Genomic DNA, 7,464 nt, shown 5'->3' on the forward strand with positions numbered 1-7,464 from the left:
AAATAGGTTTTACAATTTCAATTAATATAGAGATAAAGGCAAAAATAAACAATGAAATAAAAGAATAAGAACATATAACTTCTAAATAAAATAGCAACAACTCAAAGAACAAAAAATGAAAACTTCAAACAAAACTATAAAAAATTATTGTTCATCTTTTTTCTTCACTTTTAGCAGCACAGACCTATAGCCTGTTACTCCTCTTGGACATTTGTTAGCAGTGCAGTCACCTCTGTTCTCTGCCAAGAGGAATTGTCTGAAGAGAAAAGGCAATAACACCCTGAATCAGCCATGGCTTCCTAGTTAGGGCCTATTCCCACTCAGGACATGTGATATAAAGAGATTCATATGGGGAAGATTCATCTGAGGAAGATTCGGGATGCTGGAGATCAGGGTCAGCAGGGGCCTCCTGGCATGACAACTCATTTTGCAAGATGGTCTCTTCTTTAGCTGTGGCCAATCCAGCTCTCTAGCAGTTTCTGAGACCTGGGAAAGGAAGGCAGTTACTAAGACACAGGAATGGTGGGGAAAGGCATGGCAGCTGTCAGACCTTTATCTCCCACTACCTCATCTTTACTGGACAGTCAACATTAATATTCTAACTGAAATTACTGATGTGAAATCTGCAGATAGGACCCAGAATTCACTCAAACCTCCACATAGCATTCCACCTATCTGAAGACATGCATGCAAGAATGTGACATGTTATTCACCTGTCACCCTGAGTGGACAGAAGACTAAAGCAGAGTTGAAAGGTTCACTTGCCAGTGATAATAGTGCCTCCAAAGAGGCTAATTCAGAGTCTCACAAGAGGCTAACTTCCCAGAATACTTGTGTGAAAAAAGAGCAAAGAACAGCTACATTCCATGAGGAGGGCGGCTGCTTGGAAGTATGGATTAGAAAGTTGGTGGGAGGAAGCAAAGATAGATTCTATTGTGCCAATTATCAGATAGTCATAGCCTGGCCGAATTGTTTGTCCCTACCTGATGTTCTTTAGTCTCCAGGTTGTTGGTCTTCTCCTGTTCTTCTGTACCACTCAGGTTCAACTCCATCAGACATTGACGAATGACGGCCCAATCAGCCAGTACTTCCTTCTTCTCCTGCTGCAATATTGCCAAATTCTTCTTTATAAGATTCTTCTCCAGCAGGAGCCGGCTGTGCAGGTTACTGGAAACACACTCTGCATGGTAAGTTCCTGCAGCCTCCTCCTCCCATTTCTACTTACAGGTCCCATTAACCTGACATGTACCCTGATTCCTGTGAAGACCTAATACAATCCACCAGGATACATCCATGACAGCTGTACAAAGAGCAAATAGCCATTTCATGGAAGAAGAAATTTGTGCTGCAGTCCAAACACCAAAAAGGGTCCATGTTTTTCCAAAAGGAACAGGGATCTCCATCTACTCATGACAGCCCATGCATTGGGACAATACCAATTAGTAGGGTGCAACTACAATCAGGGTAGTCATTAGAACCAAAGGGAGGGCGCTCTATCCTCGTGTTACACCTCACTTAGCTCTGTAAAACCCTGCCTGAGCCCCACAGGCCCAGTACAACATAATAACCTTCTGATGATCTGAATCACTTTTCTGTTTAGAGGCTCCTGAGAACCCTGGAGAACACTGGCAGTATAACAGTCTCCTAGAGACCTAGGAAAACTGAGTCCAAAAATCCAAGGGACACTGATGCCTAAAAAGCATAAAGTATAGAACCAGACCTGCAGTCTCCCGACCAGAAATAAAGGAAGGCAGAAATGGCCATTTCACAAGTGTTGGCCTCCCAGACAAGTACTTACCGATAGAAATTTATCTCCTTCTTGAGCTCCTGCTTGTTCTCTCGGGCCTCCATGTTCTTGTTCTCTAATTCATGTAGGAATGTCATGATCTCCTTCTCCTTTAATTTCAGTTCTTTATAGTGTCCATTTGGCCTGTGGTAGGGCCTGGCCCCAGGAAGACAGAACTCCATAAACTTAGGCTTTTAGTAACACATGAACTCAGGCTGGGTCCTGGACTACTGCAGCCATGGAAACCACACACTGTATTCTAAATGCTGGGATTTTCTTAACCTTGGGAAACTGGCTATCCTGGCCCCTGAACACCAGAAGCTAGGCATCTAGATTGAGGGTGCCCTGGCTCCCTGCGTTACTCAGTAGGTCTGAAGGGCAGACTAAGCAGTTATGTTCTCAGGGGTCTAGGCTACAGGTCTTTACCCACCAAACAGCTGTGATGGTGTTTCCCCTGTTTCCATAAAAGGGATTCTAAATCCTGGATACCTAATACTGTAGAGACAGTTATTATATATAATTCTGGAGATGAGTCCAGACATCACCACAGATTTATAATCTGCCCCAAAAATACAAAAGTACTAACACATGTGACAACATAGTCAAAGTGCAATGCTATTTAAAGTGGGGACTACCAGGCCTCAGGACCCACCTCACCTGGATACTCTTAGGTAAGTAAATCCTCAGGCCAAAACACCTACCCCTAGATTCCAAATTGTGGAGAGAAATAAAAACATACAAAACATATTCACAGGTCTGTACCTGTGCATGCACATAGACTCACAGACTTAGACCTATACACAGGATGGAGAAACAAAGAGTGAGAGAATGAAAGAGAAAGAGAGACAGAGACAAAGGGAACACAATGAGAGGTAGAGTAATGCATGCAACATTACTGCCTCAGAGTATAAGGCACACAGACAAAGAGGAACAGGCATGAACTTCAGGCATTCTAATCAAGCACTGAGAAGAACCATGTGGGACCAGGCCCCTCCAGCTGCTACCTGGAGGTTCCAACACTCAGTCACCTTCGAAACAAGTAAAAACACAACTACAAACTCCCATCACCTAGCAACCTCCTGTCAAAGGCTTTCCAAATGAACCCTAGGAAATCATCACTGCCTCTTTCCCTGAGTTCTTCACTCAGATTCCAAGTTCCTCTTTTCAAGTGGAGGGAGCAGAAGAGTCTATTTCCCTTCTTAATCCTGACAAAACTTCAGGTGTGGCCACTCCTCTAAAGTATATAGGGGCATGAAGTGAGGCCCAGTTATATTCTGGTGGTATAGCTTCCTAGATCCCACCCCTTTAAAAGCATAAGATGAAGGAGGCATTGCAGACCCCGGAATGACACCACAGGTATGGAGCAACGTATACCTCTTGTTCATGGATCCCTCGGTCACATAGATCAGGCGATCTCTCAGCTCATTTGTCTCCTGGGTAGTGAGCTGGATCTCTTTAATCAGCTCGTTCTCTTCCTTCTCAAACTGCTCCTTGCTCATGACAGGTATAGGGGATGATGTCTGTCTGTGAGCCACTGTAGGTAGATGAATATGAGAATATTTGATGTGAGAATGCAAAGAGTGTGGACTTACCAAAGAGAAGGAAAAAGGCCTGTAACCTAGTGACACCACCAAGAGATTGGTCCCAGCATGAGATTTCTTCTGAGTGGATCTCAGTTCTACCATCACTCTAGAGAGATCAGGTGATGTAAGTAGCCAGATGTATCCTCATTCCCCCTTAAACGTGCTTATGAGGACCAGAGAGATGTCTTCTTCAGGGTACAACTTGGCTTCAGAGCCCTGAGCCCTGTGGTTTCACAAGTCAGACTACAAATTCACTATCACAAGTATTTTAGATCTTGGAGATGCTCAGATATCCTACCTGTTACTCTAAGCCTAGGAATTTGTTTAATAAGTCAGGCAGGGGGAGAATATGTTCATCACAATGATCAACTTCCCCCCTGAAACACAAAACATCCCAGAAATAAAAATAGAATCCCCCTCTGGGTCTATCAACTGCTTGTTCTTTGTTTACAGTATAGAAATGGCTGCCACCCACAATTGGTGATAAAGAAAGGTAAGGTAGGAACTGTCACAAACAGGAGGTCAGAGTAGTTCTGAGAACATGACATCATGGTCTGGAGCACCATTCTCTCCCTGTGACTAATGTCAGATAACTACAGGAGCTTAAAGAAGCCATGGACTGAAGTGCAGGTATTCCCTCCCTCAATCTGGCATAGCTTAGACCTGCTGTCACTCCTGATGGTCTCATTCTGTCCCCAAGTAACACCCACAATACCCAGTGCAAGTCAAGACTTGAAGTTCATAGCCCAACAGCTTTGACCTTGCCAACTCCTGCCTTAGGGGATGGAAAAGTACTGTTCTGAAATCCTTGATGATTCAAGAATTGTGATAACCATGGAAGTTTTTTTGCTACCCAGAGTCTCCAGTTCCACATTACTAGAAAGGCCAGCTCAGGCCACCCCTACCAGGAAGCTCAACATCCACTTCCCAGGACTTACTCCACATTCGCCAAGTCCACCTCCTTCGTCCTTCATTACTCTCAGATGGAAGGCCAGCATCCTTCCTCCCCTCTCTGGTCTCTCTCCCATCCACATTGGTTCTCTGAAAAAGTCTACCAAGTCGGGCAAGCAGGGCCATCACTGCAATGTCCAGTCTCTGACTGAGAAATCTCAGTCAGCTTGTTGTAACTACAACACTGGTGACATCACAGAGGTTGCTTAGAACTCTCCAGGAGACAATAGAATGTCCAAGAAAGGACTGCTGATGTCATGGACTACATATAGCCTTTGGTTCCCTGCTAATGTTCTCACTGTACTGACAGGAAGCTGAGCTGCTCTTTCCTGGGGCATAGCCATTGAGCACATCCTCCTTCCAAAGCCAGGGTTTGCTCTAGGCTTGATTGGCCACACCTAAGTAATTCCTATGTATCTAACTCTGTGTTTCCTTTCTAAACCCTTCTCAGAAATATCTCATCCTACCTTAAATTTTCCTCAATCAGCAATAGGAGCCATTAAAACTTAGTGAGAAATCATACCAGTTTGAATATGCAGCCAAAATCTACTCCTGTCTAATCATATACAGGTGCATGAAATCTCATCCATGCTGAGCCTTCAGGGCTGGTTGCAGTGTGGGTGCGTGTTAGGGACCACACTCATGAAGCCTTGTGTTTAGCATTTGAAATTTGCCCCAAGATCCCTTAGGAGGGAGACATGCAGTCATCATGCTTCTGACAACATTCTAGAGATCTTTTGGCAAAGGAAACTGAAATATGGAGCCACCAATGTGTGACCATCAGATTGTGTGGGGGCTTTTCTCACTGCACCAATCTCACCGATCAGTATTGCTTATAGCCCTCTGTGTGCTAGACCATGAGTTTCTGTATGAAATAAATAATATATTCAACAGAGGTGCGGATGTGCAGGCAGAAAGTATAGGGTAATACTATAGACATAGGTTAGTTGACTGGGCAAGGTCCTAGCATCTTGTATTTGGGTTCATGTTTGGCCCCACAAACCACACAAAACCCAATTTCCGTCAAACATGAATGATTCATTAAATGCAGACCCTAAAGTTGATTGATCAGAACCATTGCTCAGGATTTGTGCCTGAGCCATAGCTCAAAAAATCTATCTTTGTTAACTTATAAAGACAGAAAACAAAAACAAAACCAAACCAACCAAACAAACAAAAACAAATGAAAAAACAAAATTAGTTCATTTAAAGTTAGGGAAGTATCCAGTGCTCTGTTCGGATCAGGCCATTTTAGATATAACTGCATATTGACCCTTAATTTGAGGGGTCCCATGGAATGGTTTATGTACCATTGTAAGATTAACAAACCTCATACAGAACACAACAGAATGTGGACACCATGACTTTGCTGAGTCAAGTTGTTTTCTCTGTTGATGATTGGCTGTCATATGACAGCAACTATCTGAAATAGGGGGCAGACATAGAAATCAATGCCTTTGCTATACTGTGCTGTACATGCCTTAGCATTAGATTATCCAGGTTTCTCACAATGACTAGTTATGTTTCCACAGTACTTGGAAGCCCCACATGGAAGCTCAAATATAGGAAAGTGGAAGCAGAATTGTCTGAGCTCAAGGTTAACTTGGTCCACATGGGGTATTTGAGACCCTGTTTCAGAAAACAACACTGAATCACACACTACATCAAAGGCCTCACTTACCAAGTCTTGTCTATTATAAAGAACTTACCATTCTCTCCCTTCCAGTCTTTCTTTCTGGATGGAGAAGTGAGAATGATCTTTCCATTCTAAGGACTATGTTCTCTGTTTCCCTTAGCCCACATTAGGAAAAAATGAAAGTGAGTATCATCATCTGAACAACTGATTAATATCCACTGCTGGTAGCGTGATACGGTGCTCATGACAATCTTAGCTTCCTTTAGTGTTGCTGACCCAGCAGGAAGTATTAAGTGCTGAGGCCAAAGCTCAGAGAACCTTTCAAGGGGCTAGACAGAAGCCATCAGCGACTCTCCACATCCTTGTCCTGAGATGAAATCCAGGAGCACAATGTGAACTTGGTGGCCAATTTACCATACATCAAACTTCTACCTCCACCTTTCTATGTTCAGTACAGGAAAGTGTGCACGCACCTCCATGCCAGATTGATCTTGATATATGTCCCAGGGCGCAGACTATTTAGAGAGTTGGTTGTAGTCAAGCAGTTGGTGCCCTCAGTAAGATGTGAAGACTATCAATAATAAGTGACCACACTGTATTTGTTTAAACATTAGTTAAAAATTGAGCATATCTGAGGAATTGGACACCAGCTCTGCGTCCTGGTCTTTTTGTGCCTATACCTTGCTCAAAAGGAAGGTGGGAGGACAACTTGGGTTCCTCTGCATGGATAGAGTGAGGTGAAATCGGCACCGACCAGTATGAGACACAGTGCTGAAGCCCTTTATTTCAAGTAAAAAACACATTCTCTGTCCTCCTTGAAAGTGCTCCTGTTGAGGCCATGGACCTTGTATAAACATGCTAACATCATGCAGACATCTTTCCTAATGATACAAAGTTCTCTCTGGTAAGGCTTGCCCCCTTACCATATCTGTAGGAAATTTGTTACATGGCAGCCGTCAGTCTATTTCATGCTTTTGCCATAATATGCTTCCAAGTTGTGATGGTTTGTATACTCTTGTACCAGAGAGTGGCACCATTTGGATGGGTAGCATTGTTGGTATAGGTGTGACCTGTTTGCAGTAGGCATGTCACTGTGGGCGTGGGCTTAATACTCTCATCCTAGGTGCCTGGAAATGGGTCTTTTACTAGCAGCATTTGGGTGAAGATGTGGAACTCTCAGCTCTGCTCTTGCCATGCCTGTGTGAATGCTGTCATGCTTGATGATAATTGACTGAGCCTCTGAACGTGTAAGCCCGCCCCAATGAAATGTTTTTATAAGTCTTGCCCTAGTCATAGTGTCTGTTCCCAGCAGTAAAACCATAACTAAGTCAGATGTTGGGACAGCCATTGAGGGAGGGGGCAAGCATGTGCCTGTTTGAGTGAGTTTGCAAGCTACTCCCCCAGTGCACTACCCTTGTCCTGGCCTGCCTCTGCTTGAGATCTTGCTAAGCTGAGGGAGCTGCCATTTGCTGAGTGAGAGGCGCTACCCCATGGCCAGAGTTGGAGCT

The 7,464-nt window shown here is 43.9% G+C and overlaps 1 pseudogene; it reads right to left on the reverse strand.

The window, feature by feature from the left end:
• Positions 1-271: 271 nt before the first annotated feature.
• LOC147005060 (disks large homolog 5-like) lies at positions 272-4,471 on the reverse strand (annotated as a pseudogene).
• Positions 4,472-7,464: the final 2,993 nt, after the last annotated feature.

The sequence above is a fragment of the Mus caroli genome, unplaced genomic scaffold (genome assembly GCF_978045245.1).
Source record: "Mus caroli unplaced genomic scaffold, Mus_caroli_1 scaffold_4, whole genome shotgun sequence".
Lineage (NCBI taxonomy): Eukaryota > Metazoa > Chordata > Mammalia > Rodentia > Muridae > Mus > Mus caroli.